General features: G+C 41.3%; 1 protein-coding gene across 3 annotated transcripts in view; it reads left to right on the plus strand.

Annotated features, from left to right (window-relative positions):
* Positions 1-2,128: 2,128 nt before the first annotated feature.
* erbin (erbb2 interacting protein) overlaps positions 2,129-24,442 on the plus strand; it is a 60,219-nt gene continuing 37,905 nt past the window's right edge. For all 3 annotated transcript variants that reach the window (XM_080510516.1, XM_080510518.1, XM_080510517.1), the window contains exons 1-2: positions 2,129-2,696; positions 13,342-13,413. The gene's annotated coding sequence lies outside the window, so the exon portion shown is untranslated. The remainder of the gene's footprint in view (positions 2,697-13,341; positions 13,414-24,442) is intronic.

A 24,442-nucleotide genomic window follows, 5' to 3' on the forward strand; every position in this document is an offset into this window, starting at 1 on the left:
ATATTTAATGCAATTCAGAATTCAGGCAATGTTCTGAAATGTTTTTATTTTTTTACATCTCAAATAGTTCAAATTGATTATTCTCCTATATATTTGCTCATAAAATCTCGGTTTGACTGGAATAAACCTCTAGATTTACTGTATCTTTTTCCAAAAAATGATAATGGTGACATCGTGCATATTGCAACCAAGATGTATTTGTAGGATGGGCAGTAGAGCTGATTGTGGCTCCGTTTAAAAGGGAGAGAAACAAGCTTTACTGTAGTTGATGATTCAAAGCATAACGACAGACATTAGTCACCAAACTGCTTTTGCGCTGAACTTATTCAGTAAAAATAGCTGTTTCACTATACATTGCTGTAATTTGAGAACTTATTTTAAATCTTAAAGAGAAATGTTGTCCATATTGTGGTGCAATGCTTCACAGTGATGATATCCTGGTTCAGGTCTGGAGCTCGGGGGGGGACTTTCTCTGCAGTTCATTCTTCCTGTACTTGGCTTCTTTCCAGGTACTACTGTTTCCTCCCACATGTCAACACTGTCTGTTTGAGGCTAATTAGTCTCTAAATCGCCTGTAGGTGTGAATATGTGTGTGACTGTGTCTCTGCTTTTGCCATGTGATAGACTGATGACTTGTGCATGATGTGACCTGGTTTCACCTTTAATCAGATGTTATCAGCTGCAACACCCTGCAGCCCTGAGCCCCATAAACCTCTGTGAAAAATGGCTGTTTTGGATGATAATAATGATGATGATGATGATTACAATTAAATTTTTTTAATTGAAAGTTTTTATTTTGTATCTCTGTCTATCTTTCTCTCTCTCACACACAAAAACTTAATATTAAAGCTATTAGCAGTTTTTTTCCTTTTGCAGCCAATTAGAATATGTTTTGTACAATTTAGATGATGAAAACCTTCAATAAAAATGGTTATGTGTTAAAAGAAGCAGAGTGAGCAAATAATAATAAAAAAAGTAGTTGTCAAAAACCAAAAATAAATAAATATATATATATATTTGCACACGCAAACATAAACAATAGCCTTTTTTTTCTTTTCTTGCTTCTTGGAGAATATTTCTACAGCATAAATGCAGAACAGAGCATCTTTTTTTTTTAGACAAAAATGCTTTCCAAGGAAAAAAGGAAATGCAGTATAACAAGAATCTTGATTATATTAAGGTTATGAAAACCCTTAAAACAGTGATTAAGAAAAGCACAATACATAATGTAAAAACTTTACTAAGATACAGTAAATGCAAAAAAAAAAAGTTAATTCTATTGTTTAATGGAAAGTCCAAGCAAAGAATAATATAAGGCCTGCTATACAAGAAGTGAGTGTCATTAGTCTTTAGGCGTTTAAGAAGTTATCAGAAATGGGCCACATGATGAAGCACTTGTTTGTGCTTTCTGTCGGTAGTTTGCATGTTCTCCTGCAAGTTTCCTTTGAGTCCTCTGGTTTCCTCCGACAGTCCAAAAACATGCATGTGAGGTTCATCAGTGACCTTAAACTGCTTCGAGGTCTTGAGTGGATGGATGGATTATTACAAATACATTTGCATTGAAAAAGGTTTATTTGTACAACCGCAGTGTCCCTACAATATTTGCCAATTCACATTGAGTTTGAGGTTATAGACCTCTGAAATAAACAGTTACTGTGTGGTTAAAACAAGATAATCTCTTGACCTAAATGAAAAACATCCAGAAAACAACAATCACGTTGGTGAAAACCAATTCTGAGAAGTTGTATTTGCAGCAGGGGGCGCCACGAGATCACCATCACACCGGCTGTAACGACAACATGTTGTGTGTTCTTGTCATGAATTTTGTTTTTTGTTTTTTCCCAGGTGTTTGCAATGTGTGTGTGAGAGAGAGTGTGTGTGTGTGCGTGTATATGAGTCGTGGTGGGTAGAAAGGGGAAACACGGTCACGCATATGTATCGGGGCAGATAGTGGGGTTGCTCGCAGACTGTCTGGGGGAGATAGTGAAAGCATCATCATCATCATCCTCCTGGAAGACTTGTGTCGGACCTCCTCCTCCTACTCCTCTTCCTCCTCCTCCTCCTCCTCTTCCTCCCCAGACTCACACTCAGAGGTCGCGGAGACCAAACTCGCTTCAAACAGCGTCCAATGTAGCTGGTTCGAATCCGCTCCGAGCAGATGATCCCGGACGAGGAGTTAATGAGTGAAAACATATGGGTGCGGCACGCTTCACAGGGGGAAAAAAAGCTTTCGCTCTCTGCCGGAGGTCGCGTCTTTCTTTTTCAATTTCCTCGCTGAATGTCGTGGACATTTTGGATTTTTTTTTCTTTCTTTTTAAATGTGTTCCGTGTCAATAAGATGAGGATCGTGTCCTGATTTACCTCCACCTTTTGTTTACTTTTTAATTTATTTTTTTATTTTTTTTAAGGCGATACTTGTGTTTTTAATGGTGTGAAAGCAAGGTGGAAGAACAGTTTTTTTTTTTTTTTTTAATCAACTTGAGGACGATAATGTTCGCACTGGGCCAGCTCCAGTGAAGTGAGCTGCGTTAGCATTCCGTGCTAACATTAGCCGAACCCGATTCAACTACCAGTTCAAGGCTCTCTCGCTCTCTCTCCCTCTCTCTTTAATTTTTTGCGGATGCTTTCTCCTCTAAAACATTTACTGGAGATAGTTTCACCCTGGTGACAACCTACGCGACTCGGCGTTAATTCTGGTAAGTGTGTCTTTTATTTTGTAAGTTGTCCGTGTGAGGGGGGGCCCCCGTTGAAACACGCTAGCATCCCCGCTAGCCGCACCGCGGAGCTCCCGTTCTTCTGATGCTCCACTTTTATTTATCACTCGATTTGAGCCGTGTAATCATCTTGTTATAATTCATGTGATTTCTTAACGCCCGGAACCTCATAATAAGTGAAGGTTTGGGAGGCTTTCGGTCTAAATGTGGGGAAGGTTTAGACGGTAAACAGCTTTATCTTGATCATCACAAATCCTGTAAATAAGGTGCGATGCACACCTTAAAAACTGCGAATGTGTTTTATTTATTATTTCTCCCCCCCCCCCCCCCCCCTCAGTGCTATCAGTAACCTAACCGCTGCAGTGCAGCAGCAACAGCAGCCTCCTCGTCTGATGCGGAGCACCTTCACAGATTCAATATACACTCCCACCACGTATCGGCGTTTTCATTTTCTCACCACTTCACTAATCTGATTACCATCCGCACTTAACCAACGTAATTTAATCCCGTTAAAGACGTGAGGCAGATTAGGATCTAATCTCACGGGGTTTGATTTCGGGAGTTTCTGCCGTTTCCATCGATGTCAGTCACCTTTTTTTTTTTTTTTTTCATTTCTGGGAAAATTATTCAACCATTCAACTTGAATCACCAATATAAAATGCTTAGATTGTCAAACCAGGGTGCTTTTATGTCTCCATGTGGATTATCTGATAATACACCACAGACTTGATGTCCACACAGGCACTGTTTTTGCTGTCTTTAATCCAAACCCTTTGGATCGTCTAATCTGTGCTGTCATAAAATGTAAACAAAGGCTTGTACCTCTCTGCAACCGCTTGTCATTGTTGCAGGCTCCTAATCTGCCAGCTCTGATAGCTGTGTGTTTGTAGTTTTATCACACAGGTATTTACAACAGTATTGATGAATGGTTTCCACAGTTCAGCCTCAAGAGTTTTGAGGTTTTTCATTACATGAATGACAGACTGTCTCACCCCCACTGATATGTTTCCTCTGAGGTATTGAACGTTTCTCACAGCATTTACTTCCACAAAGTTCCTTGTAGGATCATTTACAGCTTATTGAGACTTGATAAGGCTTTCTAAGACAGAAGTTTGTATTAGCCTGATCCTCTCTCAAAGTGACACATCTGACAAGAGTATGATGGTCCTGTTTCAATATATTTCTTACCTCTATTGTGATTCTGTTCTTAAGGCGTATTTAAAGTTGCACAATCAAACCATTGAAGTCATATTTAAGCCCTTTATCATTGTGAATGGCCCAGAACAATGTTGTCTGGTGGTTTCAAACACCCTGCATTGATTCTGTGTTGAAAGCCTAATGAAATGGCATCTAATGTAGTTCCTGTTGAAACCGGAGACGGCAAGCGCTCATCCTGAACCGTAGACCAATACAAAGCCATAATGGGGTCTGGAAAGGGAGGATTTCTTTAATAAACAACAGTTGGGCTCTATTTTTGCATTGTGTGTGGGCTTTTACCACGATCAATATTTGAGTATCCATGCAGTTATCAGTGTGTATATCCAACAGAGGTCTCTTACTCATATACTAGTACACATTTCCTCGTTGGCAAAACAAGCCACCAATCTGATTCATATGCTATTTATTTACCCTTGTTATGAGTGGGAGCGAGAACTATGCCAGTCATCCAAACACATGCAGTGACTAAACGCTCATGTGACATTGTTGATGAGTTGGAGGTGATTCAGTGCAGCAAAAGCAAATCAACCTGTGAGAATTTTTTTTTAAAAATTGAGCTAATGAGTGAGCTGCTGTATCCTGCGTTCCTTTTTTTTAACTGTCTGAAGGTGCCAAAATCTGTGTTGTCTTCCTGTTACATTGCTGCTGGCAGGTGATTTAGGCTTTTTGTGTTTACTATTGGCAGAGTAGATAAAAAGGCACTGATTTGGGTGTAAATATCCACATTAGCATGATTTAAGCCAAGCTGTCTTTTAATTTCTTTCATGTCCTTGTGGTGCCTTTATATTTCAGTTTATTTAAATTGTGTACTTGCATAAGGATAAGTTTATTGTGACTTGGTCATTACCAATAAGATGATGGTGTAAGGCATCTAGAATTTAACATTTCTTTAATCTGTTGTGAAAATATTCACATTCATTGCAGGTTTTGCAAAATGTATAATGAATCACCTGCAATACTGTCTTAAAAAGTCCAAACAAAGTGATTTTCTCACAGTTTTTGCAGCCATCAGCATCTGCTTCTGACTCGCTGTGTGAATTTGATGCTGACGTAGGTGTTCTGCATGATGGTTGCACTATAACAGAGCAACAATAGACAAATTACAAGTTGCTTTGAAAGGAAAATTGCAGTAAATGTTAGTTATTTTCACACTATACAGGATCGGAACCAGTAGCAGACTGTTTTTTTTAGGGAATTCTCTGGCAATTATTCAAATATTAGGTTAAATAACATTCGTGTTGCTGCATTGAAGTTATCAGTGGTTTTCAATTGTTTTGTCTAATTGTTCCATATATCATTTGGTTTTGAACAGTCAGCTGATATTTTATTGCCAGAATTTTTATTAGATGGCGATAGTAATACAGAAAATATTTGCATGAATAATATATAAGCTTTAAATTGCACCATCACAACTTTAGAAAATTAAAGTTTGGAACAAGGTTAATTAAGCCTATGAATCTATTTAGATTCTCTTATTATAAACTCATAGGTTGTTTAGTTTTTTTTGGACATGTTTCATCTTTGTTAAGTTGTAATATTCATTGATATATTTAGTTTTAAACCAACACCACGCCATAAATAAATGAAGAAACCACTGAGTCACAGCAGAGATTGGGGATGTTTGTGTTGTGCCGGGAATAGCGTTTCACACCAGTCAAAAATTAACTGTGATAATTTGCTGAGTCAGACGGCTTTTTCAATAAGCTCACTTATAATATCTTCATGACGGGACGTATCCGATCTGTGTTACGGCGACAAGTGGACTCGCTTGTATTTTACTTGCAGACGTTTCAACCTTCATCCAATCAGGTGACTGTGAGTTGCTGGTGTCCAGCCATCATATCACCCGTGCTGGCTTTAACCAGATTATGTCTGCAGGATCGGGCTGGATGAAGCAGACAGTTTAGCAGCCTGTGTTTGGATTGAATGAGGAAGGTGGACGTCCCAGGAAACATCTGCACAGGAAGAACATGCAGATGCGACATGGAAAGGTCCCCATAGGTCATTTAGTTAGAACTACAGCAAGGAGCAGTTATGACGGCGTGAGCCACTGAAGCGTGTGCACGCAACGTCGAATGTGATTAATAAACTCTACATGTGTCGGATGTATGCGCTTCTACAGTCATTTAGTTTTCAGTGGCAGTGTGACACATCAGCCCGACTCCTTCTACAGTAGGAGGAGGAGGAGGAGGAACCTGGAGTTGACATTTCCTGCCAACCTCTGTGACATGAGCTCCACTCTCCAAACACTCTCTTGTTTGATCTGATGCAACGTATTTGTTTAAGCGATTAGTAAAATGCAACGTCAGCGCATGTGCTCTGACTGGTTTTTGTTGCACAGTTGTCTGTGTGTTGTTTCTTCCATTAGCCTTTGGGCCTCTTCTCGAGCGTCCCATAATCCCTCCGAATCCTTAACAGAGCTCTGTGATACTGCAAAATGTTTGGCTGTCAAGAAATGCCCGTCCTCTTTTCTTTTCCAGGCGTGTGAAAGCTTGCAGTAGGGGAAAAAAAAACAAAAAAAAAAACGCAAATGATTTTATCTCATGCTCCAACTGCAGTTTTTGGTGACGTAAGTGTGGTCACGTGACGCAGAAAGGACGCCGGATTGGCCGGCTACCTTAAGATCACCATTTGCAGTCCTATTATTTTAATGGCCTTGACGAGTAAAGGACGGAGAATGAGATGGCGTTCATCTTGATTTGAATACTCGGTGTGTCCATGTGTTTGGCTGTTACGTAAAGACCTGAAATGTTGTCAGAGTTGCTTCTAGATTTCTGTATATATTCATTTCCAGTGAAAAGGCCTTAAAAGTGGAGAGGTGCGTCCCACATTTGACGTACATTTTTTAAGTATCCATTCACCGTGTACACAACACAGCCCTGTTGGAGCAGAGGAGGCACCATCAATGTTTGTATATGACGTAAAATGAGAAAATCGCTTCCATTACAGGGTGAGTCATCAGACATCTGACACCATTTTACAGGAGGACAATAAGAGTGTAATAATAATTTAATTTTATTATTTATGATTATGACCACCAGATGAATGCGCAAATTGGGGAAAATGTTTTTTTACATTGAATTTTTGGGGGTTTTTTTTACACTCAGTTATTGCATTGCACTCTTGGGGGGGATTCACAGACGGCTGTTGTGGTCCTGCGACCAAAGATAGCCTGAGATGATCTTCTGACATTGTCAGAAATGCAAGGACGGCTGTCTGGCTACATCTCAGTGTCACTGCCGCCACTTCCTACGGCTACTGGCCAAAACAAGCAGACACATCGCAGTGCTGGAACCACGTCCCTATGATGCGTTGCTGATTTCCAAGGAGCTAAAACACAGAACTGTGTAATGTTCTTGCAAAGCACACAAATGCTCACATGTTGCAGGTAGATTCGTAAGGCTGCGCAAACCACCCGTCTGCTGGAGGCATTTAAGCGGAATTTCTCTGTGGCTCAGTATTGTCCCTCCCTTCATAACGGCAGACTAAACCGAAGCAGCTCAGCTCACTCAATGCGGAGCAGGTTATATTGGGACCAGGGATGTCCTGCAAAGATATTTATAATTTATGGCAACTTTTCAGCCCGGCTGACCAAACTCAGACCTTGTAAAAAGCAGGGACGCTCTCTTGGCCGCGCCGGAAGACACCCGCTCGGGAATGTTTTCAAAAGGCGCATCCGCCATTGTTTCGTCTGATTGAAAGTGAAAGTCGTGGCTTCACCTGTTTCCTCAGGTACTTTGTCACCAGATGCGTGCTGTTGATTTAAAACCAGAGCGAGACGGCGGCAGCATGCCGTGTACCATTTAGCTTGTCATATTGATAAATCAGCCAGATACACAATATGGAGTGCATGTTTATGGATTTTTCTCCTGGTCCGTTGCCCACAAGTTGTTAAAGCTGGCTTAACAAATAGCCGGTGATATATATTAAATGTCTGCGCATATCAATATTGAATGAATCGCCTATTAAGTGCAACGTAGACGTTTCACAGAAGAGATGGATGGCCTGTGGCAGGCTTTGAGAGTCCTGTATCTCGACTTATTATTTGCAGGGAAGAGTACATTTGCATAGCGCTTGACATGCTTGTGAATCAGTTTTAAACGCATGTGTGCATCCGGCTTCCCCCTTATGATTTCTCTGCCTGTGTGACCCAGTTAAAAGTGTCTGTCTCTGCGTCATTCAGCTTGTCTCCCAGCAGATACGATCATGAAGACCAATTCTAGTCTCTTAGTGTCTAATGTCTAAAAAAGACGCGTCAAAGAAAACAAAAGATATTGGTGGCTTGAAAATATGCCATTTTGCAGAGGAAATTATGTAACGGAACAGTGTCGAAACGGTTTAGTTTACCAATTGAGAGAGGGGGGAAAAAAGGTTCTGTTGCAACCGCAACTCCAGATAAGCTGTGTATCTCTGCTATAAGTAACCTCCATACTGTAAAGCCTTTTTACTGGCTGTGTGTGCTTGAGGCTGGGCGATGCATTGTTGTCGGGCTGTCGACACATGATAAGGGCTCGAGTGTTTGGAGTCGAAGTAATGGCGCCAGCGTCATTTCATGTGCGTGACGCCCGAGACACCCAAAAATTAACCTCGAAGTGAAAGTGTAACATCAGCGGTCAGGCCATCCCCCCCTGACGCACATTTCAGATGTGGGAGGAGAAATGACACGTTTGCCAAGTTGTATGGCTCTGTCGTTTATCACTGACCTGTCGACCCACTGATCCTGACCACACTTGGCTATTCAACCACATCAAGGTAACGTCATTGCAATGGCCCCGCTACTGTTTGTCAATAGAATCACAACCACTACAGGGGAGAAAGTAAATTGTGTTGAAAGTTCTGCAAAAATGGAGCTGAACTGATGATATACAGAGACGAGCGAGCTTCTGCCGGTCCGCGGAGACCCAAAACACGCCGAGGCATCAAATCCAACAAGGGATTGTAGCTTTCCGTCTGTGACTTTGGCAAACGTTTGACGTCTGGGCCACAGATTCCCGCAATCGCATCTGCATTAGCGTAGTGAAGTCTACGGCGAATTTGTGCCGTGCGCCTCGGCGATGTGACCTACGCAGTGGCATCACGATGTACTCGCCAAATGAGCGGAAAGACGGACGTCTGTTCATGCAAAATTGGTTCAAATTGCGGTGCATGACAGACTACGCCTTGTTTGATAAATTAGACCCAACAGACCAGTGTCAGTGTAAAAATGGGATTACTGAAGGGTTAAAGAACCCTCAGGGTTTCATCGTTTATACGAAAAAATTGTGTTTTTGTGTGAAGTGTGGCTTTAAAGTGGCTTTCCTCTCACTGCAGTTAGATGCTTCAGGTATGAGATGTTTTGACTGAATTTAATGTACCACTGTGAAAAGCACAATGAATTTCCTCCTGAGGTTTCGAGAATGCGATTGTTGCTCGCTGCAGTCTACTTCATCCATATTCATCAGTTTAGCTTCTGCTGCAGAAATCGTTGCAAAAACATTGTTTTTATTCTCTTCCATGACAATATATTTAGGAGTACTGTGCAGTATGGTATGCTTTATTGATGGGGGGGTGAAATACCCTTTAAGCATACAGCTTTTCTCCAGTAATCCACTGCAGTCCTCACTTTGGCGGTTTTTCTATGTCCTCCTCACATTCCTTTTGTAACTATTTCCTCGTTAATACCTCAGTGGTTTGATCAAAGCCCTTATTAAGATTTTATATAGAAGACTGTATGTAACCTTACGACCATATATTGACATTATCAAAGGGTTTTCCAGATTCTACATACACCTCAAGTGACTACCGAGGATCTCATATTTCTATCTGCTTAATATTCAAAGTAATGTACACTTTCATTGCCCAGATTATTGTCATAGTATGACTGACACTCAACTTTTGTGGGCGCTTGTGTTGGACGTTCATAGAATATAGTAAGCAAATAAATAACATCAACTGTATTTGTTTACACATATTGAGAATACACTAAAAGACCTTCAAGGAGAGTTTATACTGCATTACATCTCAAATGTGCATACGTCAGGAATAGATTTACTGTCGATAAATGAAATGATCCTCCACGTTGCCTTTCAGTGAAATGTATGACGAGCATCTCATCTGAAGTGTCACTAAAGTTTTATTAGTGCAGAGCAGAAGGCTTGGAACCACAAAGTAGCTTCATGTTGGTTTGTCAATCACTGCAGTGTGCTGGGATTTAAACAGGCGCATTCCGGTCAGCATCTGGTTTACTGACCCCAATACGCCGTGTCCTGCCTGCGCTGTCATGTGACCCACAGTAAAAACCTTCCTCACGTCTCATTACCATTTATGACACATACAAATTATGCCCATTCCATTTTTAATCTACAAGCGTCTCCCAAGATTCAATGAAGCCAACAAACCTCCAGAAACTCCAAATGCATAATGTTACTTTTCTGTGTGTTTGCTCAGTTTTTTTGGTTTTTTTTACATTTGACCGGAGTCTCGGAGCGAGTTGAATCAGTTTTTAGTTCTTTGTGACTACTAAACAGAGTAAAGACGGGCCAAGACGAAGTGTAGCGAAAATAGCATTGCAAATTCTGAATTAGCCATGTAATGACAAATAATGACATTATTACCATAGCGAGCGCACAACAAACAAGTTAGCCCGTCTTCTGTAAGAACAGACATTCACTTTGCACTCTGTGGGTTTAATGAGGCAGTGAGACGGCGAAATATCTATACCGTATATGTTCTTCGCATATTTTCTCACGAGGCTCTTCGAGGAAGTCTGAAAGGAGCTTGAAAGGCCACAAGAATGTCTCTTTGTACTTTAATCTTTTATTTGCACCAAAGGTTCAGAGTAAAATATATTAAATTTTGTGGCAGAAACCATAATTGATTGTTTGCCAAACATGTTTCCATTGTGTTGCTAATGAGACTGAACGATTGTGAGAATGTGGTTACACGCAGAACAATAATTATGTTATTTATTCTATAACAATGTTGTGACTAAGGGAAAACCCATGTAAAAACCACACTGTCATCTATGAATGCGTATGGGTTGTAAATATTTGCTGCTCACATTGTCAGAATGTTCGAAGTCTGACTCCAAAAGCATCCTTTCATTCATATTAAACACCACGATGGATGATGTGTTTATCTGTACATTTTATATTGTCATCCAAATGTACCACAGGTTGCATGTTAGGCTGTACTAAACGTCTGACATTATAATCGGCTACAAATCTGTATGCAGTGATGTTTTTCTTCATGAATGGCATTTCTTAGATTTAAAAACTGCAGTACCATCACTTCATTGTCACTCCTTAATCACAATAAATGACGTATTCCTCCCAGAAACGCCAACACAATGCAAGTAAAAGTAGAAAAACTGCAATGCGTCATCGCTTAACATTTGTTTTTGCCCCATTTTAATGAGGCAGGATACCATAGACCAGATAACATGGAGGATGAAGTCACTGCAGACTTGAGCAGAAAGAAACCGTCCTTCATGACATGCCAAGTCATCTTCCCTCATCCCAAATGATGCAATTTGCTTTCCAACGCATGTGCATCCAAGTGACTGAGAGCCAGTTTCTAGCTTTGTAGTGCTGCATGGAGACATTGGCATCAGTCGTGTTGATGAGATGGCTTTTTGTTATTAATCGTGCACTGATAGTCACTCGCTCATATCAAAAATAATAAGGCCAGTGTAATCCATTAAAGCCTAATGTAACGCTCAGTTGATCCTGGTTTTGACGGCAACGTTTGTAATTAAGGTAATATCGATAAAATATAGTGAGTGGTCAAAACAGCATTTTAGCAAGTCCCTTAAATGGAAAAAAAAAAATGGAATTGCTCAAGTGGATTTGTCTATAATTACACAATCTGTTGTTACTAAATGCTAAGGTTAAAGGCGACGGTGTGTATGTGTGCTCACGTTGAAGTACTTCCTTATTGGCAGGGCTCGTATCAACAAGGCTCAGGTGATTTCCTTCACTCTGTTATTTCTGCTTTCACAGACGAGCTGTAAAGACTCGGCAGCTTTCTGAATGTAGGACAGAAAGGAGGTTTTGATGGGGGGGGGGGGGGAAGGAAAACACGGTACCACCCCCCCCACCAACACCCCCTGATCTGAAACTGACGCCTCTCTTTCGTTATCCCACTGTGTGATGGAGGCAACTTTTGTTTGGCACCATTCGGGATCCCAGCTAGATGTGATGAGGATAAAGGCACCCCAGAGGAAGTGGAGCAGAAAGTAACGAGTGTCAGTGCAGTCCAATGTGCTTGCAGCTGATTGGGAGACGCCATGAATAAGTCAAAATTTCTCTTCCTTTCCCCGGCTTTGTCCTCCACTGCTTTTTTTTCCCCCTCTTTTTCCTTCTTCTTCTTCTTCCTCTCTCTCCCTCCCTTTCACAGCTCTGTAGCTCTATTGTGCCCGACGAGGATAGCGGAGGGATAATCCTATCTTTTAGCAGGCTCAGTTTGTCTCAGATCAGCTGGCAAAGCTAATGCTTTTCCAGACATGCACGGGACAATGCTGTTGTTTTGTGCTCTGGCCTGAGAAGCAAGATCATGTTGCATTACCTCTGGTTAAGGTTCTTCTTCTTTTTCAGACAAACTAGATTACCTTCATAAAATGAAAATATCCTTTCATTACGTGTCCTACACGACACGAAGGACAAGACCGAAAAGCACTTTTCTACATTTTCTACAGTGCCATTAGCTTTGTGTCAAGTCTGCGGAATTGGGAGAAAAGGCAATTCACACTATCTGTGCTTGATGTGTGTCCGCAGGCAGGTCTCACATGGCAGAGCTTTTTTTCTATTTCGGTATGCCTTTAACAAGTTAATAAATTCCACCTCCGTTCAACAGCTCTGTGTCGTTACGGAAATATCTGCTGACGAGTCAGTTTTTTCCCTCAGTCCAACATAATGAACATTCGCCGCCGCAGCTGCAAAGCCAGCCCCCCAACAAGCGCAAGTTAACGCAACGGCAGAGAAAAGAGGGTTCTCTTGACCTAAATTTTGACTACTTAACATGCACTGTGGAACACGCTGCTTTTTAACAGGCCTAATCACTTTGGATGTTGGCAGTTTTCCATCAACTTTTTCCGAGACATTAGGCAAATTTTCAGTGTTCTGTAACAGATTGGGGGGGGGGGGGGTCTGTGGAGGCAGAAGGCATATTGCAGTGAATCCGTTTTAAGATATTCCGGCCTTATAAAACAGATTGTCTTGCATTTTACGGTGATAACACTGCCGTGGGATAAATTATGCATTTTAAAGCTAAAATCATGAGGTTAGATGGATGTCGGCTTTTGAAGATGTTTCATCCACAAAGTGAATATGTTTTATAATGAAAATAAATGTTTGGGATTTTACATGTACACATTTCTCCTGATGTTGATTTTTGTTTTTTTGTTTGTTTGTCTCCCCCCCCCCTCCGCCAGATAAGCAAATTGTTGTGGGATCTGCCATCACCTGTCCACTGGGATCCAGGCGCTTGAGTCCTAAATGACAAGGTGTGTTTGGCAGAAATTCCTGTCCAATTTCTTTCTACTGCTTTATTATTTTTGCGTGTTACAAGAGGGGGGGGGGGGGGGGAAGATTTCAAGTTTTACTTGACCTGGAAAAGCACATTGAGAATGCGCCACAATGTAAAAAAAAAAAAAAAAAAATCACATTAATCATAGAATCCAGGTGAAATATAAAATAAACACCATTTCAATTCAAGATGATGTAAAATAATTCAGAACTACCAACCTGCGCCAGATCATCTATGGAAGGAATGATTACCAGTTGTTGTCGCCTGTCTGAGTAAGGACCTGCAGCAGCCCAGGAAGCAATTTATGAATGAACTCATGACTGAACTTCCAGAGTGAGTGAGAGCTGAGCTTTTCAAGTTGTGATGGCTTTTGTGAAGAAGTTTTCATACACTCCGTCAGCAACACAATGGTTGATTTATGGCATCACTCTACATGAATTGCTTAGCACCTAAAATCATGGAACAGTTGGCCTGCTATCCCAAAACCAGGAAACTCATTTATCGTATTCTTATTGTTTTGGCCCGTCACATAAAATCCCAATAAAGTATATTTGTGGTTGTAATGTGACATTTATACTGTGGCATAAATACTTTCTCAAGCCAGTCTATATAGTAGAGGGCTTTTTTTTTGTTTGTTTGTTTTTGTTTTTTAATTTAAATGTAAATTTGCTAGTCTTGAAGCATTCGTAGGGGACGGGAGCTGTATGCACGTCACACATTGGTTCAACTCTCAACAAGAAACAACAGCAAAGCCCCACCCTTCCTGGAGGCCAGGAGACATGATACACCTGCCAAACTGGCTCTATGTGCCACCAGCCACCCTGTTTCAATCTTAAGGAGGTCAATAAATAGCCATTCCCGGATGTGGTCGAGACGACTCTTAAGCTACGACATAAAGGATTTCGGTGCAGGATGTACTGTCCTCGCACTGTCGACTCGAAACAAAAGTTTTCCCAAGGCGAACGATACACACTTGTACATATCATATGGAGGTCAAATTTGGATTTTAAAAAGTGGGGGATGGCTGTGCTACAGTTTCTACTCTGAAACCGAAAATACGAGGTCAACTTGAAGCAGATCGGGGAGTATTGAGACGTTGTTCCAATCAACTGAGTTAGTTACAAGAATCGCGAGGTGGACCAGTTCAGACAATGCTGTGATGACATCAAAACTGATGGAACAATTGTAGCAGCAAAGACCAGCATGTTCTGCTGCATGTGTCCACCTGGTAACGTTTTAATGTGGCACCAGAGGACATTAAAGCTATGTTGTTACTTGACGTCTGTTTTTTTTTTTTAGCAGAATATGCTACCAGCCAAATGTTTACATGGGCACATTGTCGATATTATGACAGTGTAATAAATGGACTTTGCTCATAGTAATGTGTTTTACTGCTTGAGCAATGTCGCTGTTTCCATTCGATCCGCCACATACGCAGACACACTCACACACGAATGGCAACCATGCAACTTGCTTGGAGGTCATTGGAAGCAACCTTGGGTCCAGTGTCTTGCCCAAAGACACTCACTCCTTTTATTTTATGTAATTAAAATAAATAAATAAATAAAATACTTTACATTTTATCTGTCGTCCCAAGCCAGTTCTGAATTGGGATTGTAGAGATGTGGCCAAAGGACTGACTGGCTGCACAACATCACATTGTCTTGTTGACATTATGGACTCGCGTCTTATGACCTGACCGGTGATGGCAACAGGCGCCACGTTATGTTAACCCACTCCTGCCTGACACAGCTTGGTATGTTCCGCTCACTTGCTTGGCTGACGAGAACAGGTTTTTCTTAGTCTGAAGCACAATGTTTAATTGTTTGACTGCTTGGTTTTTGTTTGCGTTTTTTTCCCACTGCTACTGTATTTGCATACCTTTCCATAGCGCTGCAGGGCTTTTCATCAATCTCCATTTAATATCAGGATTTAAACGAGGTCAACAAAGTTGTGCCTGACTACCACGGTAATTCTTTGTTCTGTTGTTGTTGTTCATAATAGAGATGCAAAAGTCATTGAAGCACAGCGTCATAATAATGATGGAGCATCTCTTTTAGCACTGTGATGAATGGATCACTTGAGAAGGCCTATGCATGACTGATACAAATGTCCACACGTCTACTGTGATCAATCACTTTAACATGTGAGAGAGGACACGAATAACACGCGCACGTAAAACTGATCTCTTTAAAATATGTTGGAATGGTAAAAGCCTTGAGCAATATCATGTATAAAACATTTGATAATCAATCAATAGTTGATGAGAATCGTTAACTTGTATGGTTATCTTCCAGGTTGCGTGCATTTAGCCCCAAATCCTATTTTGTCGGGGGATCCAGGACACCCTATATTGCTCCTTTTTTCATGTAGTTGAACACTGATTACTTAACAAAAATCAATGATATATACTGTCATCAAAAAAATTTTTTTTTTTGCTATCTCTATTGAAAGTTGCACTTGTGCAATAGTGATGAGTATATTGTAAACATTGGCTGATTTTAGCATTACGGATCTTTGAGCATTTTCAGACTCAAACCACCTTAAAACCAGAATTTTTGGAAAGCCAATCCTACTTATCATGGGTGTTTTACTGAAAAACATGTGATTTATGTTTTCTAATACAATGTTTTCCTGTCTAAAAAATAAACAATCACATATCGGAAATCCCAAAAATGTAGTTGTCCTTCGCATTAACGTAACATTTGATATGCTAGTGCGGCTAAATATTGGCATCAAAGTTGCTTTAACGATGCTTTTTTCCATAAGGCACCATGTTTGTTATCTTTATCAGCCGGCGCATAATTGAATAACCTTTTGTCAAATAGTAAAGCTGATAGCTAATCACTGTTTGTACACTAATTGTTTTGGTAGCTGATGATTAACTTGCTATTGGAAGTCATCCGTTGCCATTGCTTTTCTGTAAGGTTGAAATTCCTCTTGTCCGTCTCTCGTTTTGTCTTTGGACACTTTGGCTCTCGTTTTGTTTTGTTTTTTTTCCTCTCGGAGAGAGAAGTATGATTTTGAAACATGATTGTGAAATGTGCTGTCCTGTGAGGGGAGCTCAACTTTGTTGCAGGCTGAATTCTCGTGTTTTCCAGGAAAGAGAAGTAAACTGTGTCACCGCCGGCCAATAGTTAACTAGTCCCATTCATCGGACCCATCATCCTCACCAGATGATCCGATCCTGATTTGCAGATACAGAACCGCGAAAGATACTGGAGACGTTTTGCAGACGTCTCATACAGTGGATGATGCATCATTTTCCAATGTTTTCCCCCCCCTGGTATTTTTCACACCGTCGGTTAAGAATGCTGAAAGTGAAGACCGCATTGAGCAAGATGAGGAAAGACAAGGCAATCTAATTAATTAAAGCAGCGGCTCTGTGTTTACCTTGATGGGAGCAGAGGCAGTGGACGTGCTTTACAGCTTAGTTAAGGGAAATGTTCAAAGTTTCTCTTGGGATTGGAAAAGTAATTTCACAGGCCTGTTATAAATGTAAGTATTGTGTAAATGTTTTCAAGTTTTGTTCTGGGTTTCACGAATCCAGAGAGCTTGTTGTGATTACATCAGTAAGACGGCATGTACAATGCATTTTGTTCTTCTTCTGAGCAGTATTTGATTTCAAACTTTAAAAAAATAAATAAATCGCATATAATGAGCAAACTTTATGACAAAAAACAGTCGGGAAATGTTCTCCGTTTTCCATATTCCGTACTCGGCAAATGAGGGAAATACGGCAGTTGTCTTCATGGATACATGGCTTTGACCTGAATGTGTCTGACCTGGTTATTGAGACTTGGCAAACTGCATCTCGCTCCCTCCGTGTTTGCGGCTCACGTGGGCCGGCACACAAACAGGCAAGCGACTGTATCCGATGCTCGGTCGCCCCCCCCGTTTTATGTTCACTGGAGGAGCATCATCTTTCATTTGTCGATATCGGCGCAAACGTTTCAAGGAATCCTTTCGTTATAGGAAGGCTCGTTCTCTGCATTCAGCACCATTCGGAGTAATATTTATGTTCACCTTGTGCCGGGACGACTCGAGACCTCCGTCGCCTTTTGTCTGGCTGGCTGATTTACTTTCCATTCCACTGATTTTTCCATTCTTGGCCATCTGTGGGAGTAGCCTAGATCATGAGCTGCTAGCCCTCCAGGTCTTTTTTTGAAATGTTACGAGATGTGGAAAAAGAAAAGGAAAGACGAGCAACAATGGTCGGCAGCAGTTGAGCCCACTCCTCCTTCAGCATAGTGACGCTAATAGTCTGTCCCTCTTGCACTTCATGGGTCAGGATCACGTCTTGCGAGAGAAAATGATAACAGTGTTTTCAAAGTGTCACTTGTGAGGATGAAGGAGAACAGATGACTTTCTTGACTCGGCGTCAAATGCTGGACAGACTCAGCCAATATGCCTTAAGTTTACTGCTATTACTGTGGCGGTCACATGCTGTTCAACAGTATACTGAGGCCAGATAAAGTATCTTTAAAAAGCTTGTGTTTCCTTCGTATCTCCATATTGTGTTTTCATAGTCGAGAGTAATGCAGATGGTTGCTACAGATATTTAAATGCACTCTTCAAATAAAGAGAAACGCTGTGCCAATTTGCATGGCAACACACTACAGATGAGCAAATGCCTCCATGTCTTTGGCTGTGTCGTTAAAAAAAACCTTGTGAAACGATTTGCAGGAAATGTCCATTTTCTGTGTATTCATGTATTTCTGGCAACATGGTTCAAAGAAGTGTGTGTGTGTTCCAGATTTGATTGACGGTCGACAATCGTGCTGGTTTCATTACAAACGCCTGCTTCTGTAACCTGATAGCTAAAGCTGCGCCATTGTTGGTCTGAAAGAAGCCTAGGCAAATCCGCTTGTGCGTATTAAGGAAATGTCCTCCAGTATTGGCTGAATCATCATTTGACACAATTCTACAGGGAGACTGTATGAATATAAGTCGTACAATGTGGAAAATGGATCCCAGTCACAATTCTTGGCAATTTTGCGCCATACATCAAGTTCATATATGTTTCCATTTTATGTTTTCCATGAGTTAAAATACTGGTGGCCTTATGCTGCAGTATAGCTTTATAGCAGGGTATGACTGCCGCCAATGGGCATGTTCCTGCTGACGGATTTGTCTGTCAACTAAACCACATTTTTAACCGAGCGTCGTCAACTGATCTTGAAACTGCTACTCGACAGGTAACGGGCCGGATTTAGCTCGGTGTATTCAGACTAAACATATTCTTCTCTAACTTCTGGAAGCAATTGCCTCAGACCAGGCTGGATCACAGTGTCTCTGGATGAACAATATCATGTTGGCCGGAGTGTTGCCATCACCATAAGTTGCGTCGGTGTGTTTCTCGAGTGCTGTGATTTTTTTGTCTTCTTTTTTTTCTTTTTCTGACACAACCTACATGCTACCTCGTTTTCATTTTCTAGATGAAAGTATTGCCAAACCATGCTGGTTTCACAATCAATAGAAATGAAGCACAAAGTAACACAGATATCAATGCAATACTGGCGCCACATCAAAACATTGGTTTGCAGTTTTTTGTGGATTTAAAACCTAAAAAAAAAAAAAAAAATCCACATTGTAATATTTGGTCATAAGAGCTACCAAAACCCGACTTGATTCCTGGTGAGCTTTGTTTCTTTGTCCCCCCCCTGACACCATTGCTGACGTGCATCCACAACATGGAGGATTGTTATTATTTTTCCGTGTCGATGCACATTGTCGCTGTCGTCAGTGACGCCTGACCTTGTGCATTAAACTTGATGCCCTTCCAAAGTTTGATATCCGTGTCCTACTGTGTAGCAGGCAATCAACTAATGGGTCGACTCGGATCGCACGGTAGTCTGGAGAAAACGTGTTCATTCACGGCGTTTGGTGGACGTGCAAATTGTCACAGTAATGTAAACCATGTGGGGTTGTTTTTTTTCTTCAAGCGTCTTAGTGGGGCGAAATGAAAAAGAAACAGCTGGCTGTTGTGTATTTGTGTTGCATCACACTTCATACAGTCGTACTGCCATGCACCAGGAAGACCTTCTATTGTTTTTACAGGTTGTAAGGAGGTGTTCTTGTCAGCCGCTTTCCCCCCCCCTGGTGCTGTGGGTTTATAATTAGAGTTGGGTATTACTTGCAGGAAGATGATTGTTTTTGCTGCTCACGAGCACCGGAAACTTTAATTAGATGGGTTGAAGCGACCAGAATTCTGGCAGCGTTATGATTTATTGATGTGATAACCATATGCTAAGGTAGAAGTCAAGCTCGCACTGTTTGTCGTCTCATTAAGTTTTCAAATATTGGTTTCTTGCAATGCCGTCGTCGACTGGCCGTGGTGCACTCTGAAAGCGCGCGCATTGTTAAACTGAAGAAAACTCTGAATATTGTGAAAAATGCAACTCTGTACGAGTTCATGTCGCTGTTAAGGTCCCTTCTGTGCAGAAATGAATCCCAGCGGTTCATATTCAACTGGATCTCATGTTTAATTAAGAAGTTACTGGCAGAAGGGATTTTTCAGTCGACCGCTATTTATAACCAGGACACTCTCCTCTTCTGTTTGTGTTGGCTTTTAAGAAAAGGGGGGGAAAAAAACGCCTTCTAAAAGCCCACGTTTTGGTTTTGAACCACTTCAGACCCAAATGTATTGATCTCTAAAATGTCACTTGCTGGTGACTGCAAATAATATTAGTATGCACCTTTCACTGAAGTCATCATCGAGTTAAACATCAAGTGACTTTTATTCTGTAAAGAGCTTCCCTGGGAGGTTTATTTAAAGGGGGGAAAAAATTCTTTGTCTTTACTGAGAGCAGGTGAAAGGAGAATTCCTGGCATTACTACCTGGACCACTTAAAATAAAAGCTGGAGAATGCAGCCTTCATACAAAGACTTGGGTAAACTATTGTTGCAGCTCAGCTGTTGACCAGTTCATCTTGTTTCTTGTGCTCTTTGCTCGTCTTTTGCACTTTTTTGTGCCCTTTAAGACCCCGTAGGCATTGAGAATATTTTGGAAATCCCGGCAAAGGACCACGTATGAAATTGAGCCAGTTTCCAGTAGCTTCTCTTTCCTTGTAGCTTTCCCGATATTTAAAATATCACCATAACCCGCAGCGAACACAGAGTTGTACTTTCCTCCTTTGCTTTATTAACCTGAAAGCATTCTGTGATGAACTCGAGCGGCGATGTCGGTCACGGCTGAGGTGAGCGCTCTTCGCAAGACACTCATCCGTTGCACATCTCAGCATTATCGCTGTGGCTCTGGTTGCAGACAGGAAGTGGCTTTCAGAGACGCAACAAGGTAGTTCACGAAAGTCGGCGTTCGTAGCTGTGATCATCAAACTTGCATAAGTCACTTGGCGGTGAAGTATGATTAAATTATGGCGGCTTCAAGATGCTCGCCACTCCGTTGAGTGTCGCACTGCTTTTTCCCTGATGTTGTTGACAGTGCAGCCACATTCTTTGACTGGAACCGTCATTATTTATAGCAGGATCGTTGTGCTCAATAGGAAGCGCATGGAATGAAGACGTGTTGTTGCACAGGCTGGTATCATATAGGGTTTAGACATGCATGTGCACTTGCAACCTTCAGATGAAAATGATCTGCTTTGTTAGATTTGTAACTGAGCTGCCAACATCGGATTGACTCATTGAGACACGTGACACAGCATGACAACAACTCTTGAGTGTTCAGAAATCAATGAGGAGCAATGGCATTTATACAGATAAATAGGCAGATGGTTTTCACAGATAAAGCACATTTTCCTTGCTTTAGTTGTCTTCAGGCACTTCACACACAGTTACATTCCCTCATCTCCATCTGGGGGCATGCAGGACTCTTGCACACAGAAAATCCCAGATTTGTCCCAAACCAGCAACATTGGGATTTTCAAATTTCTCCCACCTTAGATTTGATAATGCTTTGGGCTGCTGTCGCTGCCATTCACAGAGAAGATTTAGGTTTGTTTTCATATCACCGTCCAAGCACTAAACATAAAAAGTCTGTACATTCGATCCCACAGAACTTTATTGGATCTGATCTGCAGCTTTGTGTGATTTTGTTTCACATGTAATGATCATAAAAAAAGCTAAATGCTGCTCCTCCATTTTTTTCCCCCCCTTCCGACTCTGGAGACACAAAAACAGACTGGCCCCTGATGATCTGAGAGGCCTGAGAAGTTCATACCAATCTGCGTTTAGTGCTTCATAAACCAACCGTATTAAATCATATAACAGTGAAAATCAAAACCAGCTTCACAATGGGGGGAAATGGGAGAAAAGCAAAAAAAAACAAAAAACCCAAACTATCTTTATTTATGGTTCCATCATTACAAATGCAATTTATATTCAATGAAATTTAAAAAGAAGTAGTGCTTTACATAGGCTATCACACAGTGCGGGCGGAAATGTGCTGGCTGTTTATATTCACACCAACCTGACCTTTTCAAGGCTGAGAGACTGTTTGCAGCATCCACACAAAAGGCCAGGAGATAAACATGCTTCTTAATCATTCCACTGCATGTTACAGAGGTCTGCTGGTTCTTCCCCTCCCTGTCTGAATAGATTCTCTGGGGGGGGTCCATAATGTCTCCCTGACCTTAAGAGTTTTGAAGGCTCGAAGAGAGCGAGTGAAGCTAACGCGGCCTCCGGCTACCTCGGGCTAATCCGTGTAAAAAAAAAAGAAAAACAGGCGGGAATTATTCATTAGAGTAATTATGATGGTTGTCTCAAAGGCAATTGAGATAAAAAATGCCCTGGATTCAGTACATTTTTAATCCTCACCAACACCAGCCAAACTTCACTACTCAAACCACACAGCATAGTAAGAGTTGCTCTTTTGGACCTTTTTTTAAAAAAAAAGATGCAATAGCATATAATTGTAAATATGTAGTTTATGTCTACACGAGATGCATTTAGAAAAGTGTAGAATTACAGTTAATTTTAGGTTTTCGCTGTTACGGCAATAGAAAGCCTCCAACATGTATATTTCTGCTTTGAAAGAAATTTGACAATGTAAGTACAGAGGCCCATTATATTCTCCCCGACATATGTAAACAATGAATAAGGTAACAAATGTAAGAAAAACACAAGGCTTAAAAGAGAAACCAAGAAGAGTCGTCTGCTTGTCCGGCCTTGACATTTTCAAATTTGGTTTAATTTATGTGTGCAGTCACACTAGTGGGGGATGGGTTCAGACTCTTTCTTTTGTCATATTTAGCTTATTAGGTACAAAGAGAAGTCATCCGCAATAAAAGGTAGGCAACTGGCTTGGTAGGATGATACGCACTTTACTTGAGTTTATTCAAAATGTAATCATTTGTCCCATTGGTAAGACGACATTAAAAGATTTGGCTGCGCAAAATGTACAAGCAACCATTTATTTCCATGTTCTCTGAATGGGAGCAACAACAGAGCTGCTGCAGGTTGCAGACCCCTGGCCTTCTGAGCTTAGCCGGGGGTGGGGTGTCGTCGTGCGTCAGAGGGTGTGGGAGGACTGCATCTTTAAACACAGTGTGTGGATCGTCAATACTGGACATTGTTGGGATGAGCGAAACGGATAGTGGATTCTTCTCCCTGCGATCGGAGTGCATTTAAATCTCCGGTTGATGGAGTAGCTGCAGTGTTGCATAAATGTCTCGAAAGATAAAGACGCTTAAGTTCGCCGTCTTTCCAGTCCCGCAGCAACAATAATAGTTTTGTTTGACGTATTCAAAGAAAGGACAGGCGAAGCTTTACATGAAAGTATTCTGACGCAGAGGAGCGTGTGCAGGCGGTATATAAATGTTGAAATCAGTGTCATGAGTTTACTCCAGCCGAAGTCATTTGTTCAGAGAGGGAAAACTCGGGAGAGATCCTGTTTAAAAAAAAAAAAAAAAAAAGAAAACCTTTGTCACAGATCAGATTACTTACCCTCATTTCACCACAAATTCAAAGAAAACAATCATGGTTTTGTTTTGTGGAGTCACGCAAGACCACTGAGACCTTTTGGATCGCCGGTGAGAACCAAAACCAGAGAGAGCAAAAAAAAAAACTGGAACTTCAGGTTCCACTCGGCTGCATTCCCCCGCTACAGATACTGACAACAGGCTTGTCTTTCTACCTGTTTCAGCCACGTCCCCAACTGTCGTCTCCCATTGCTGAGCTTTTTGTATTCATGGCTATCTACCTCTGGTAGATTTATCAGGTCCTCCTGTAAGGGAAACGCCTACATGCTGACTGGTCGTTGCGGTTAAATTAAACAAAAATTTGCATGGAGCTAATGCTAGGAGGGCGAGCGAGCGAGTTTGTGCACTACCAACCTCATCGCCAGTGACGTTTGGACCTGAAGAGTTGACACAATGTCCGTCATTGTGTTAAACTGCTCAGTGGATTCAGGAGGATTTTACCCCAAGCTGTGCTACATGCTAAAGAGTTTGGGGGGGGATCATATTACCAACAGCTACATGCTACTCATGAATAAAGTATGTCGGATGCACTTAATGACAGCGATCTGGAGCGCAGTACTCATAGACGCATACACAGATTCTATGTGCTGTCGACTGTAAGTCTGTTGGAGTTGGTTCACAGCAACACATAGCCTTTGTACAGTATTTGTACATGTATGAAATATAAATTGGGCTTCATAGCATTTAATGAGTTCTCTTATCGGTACACCGTATCTGCAAGTCGCTAAAAGTTAGTACTTGGTCTCTGTGTACTACATTATTTTCAGCATTTCTGCTGTTTCCATGTAAATGGACACCGTTTCCAAAACATTGCCGCGTAAACGCAAAACGTTTCCGAAACAAAAATGCCAAAGCGATGCATTTTCAGTTGAAACATGTAAACGGAGCCCGAGTCGGTCACGGGTCTGCCAGAAAGATTCATGTCTTGCAAAACCTTGTTCAAAGACAATGTCTGGTGTTATATTAATTTAGAAATAATTCAGTCAATATGTTTGAATTTGGAATTTCTTGTCCAATTGGAGCCAACAAAGTCATGACCAGGTGATAAAGGGAAGTAAGGGGGGG

This window comes from Blennius ocellaris, assembly GCF_963422515.1.
Source record: "Blennius ocellaris genome assembly, chromosome: 15".
Taxonomy (NCBI): Eukaryota; Metazoa; Chordata; class Actinopteri; order Blenniiformes; family Blenniidae; genus Blennius; species Blennius ocellaris.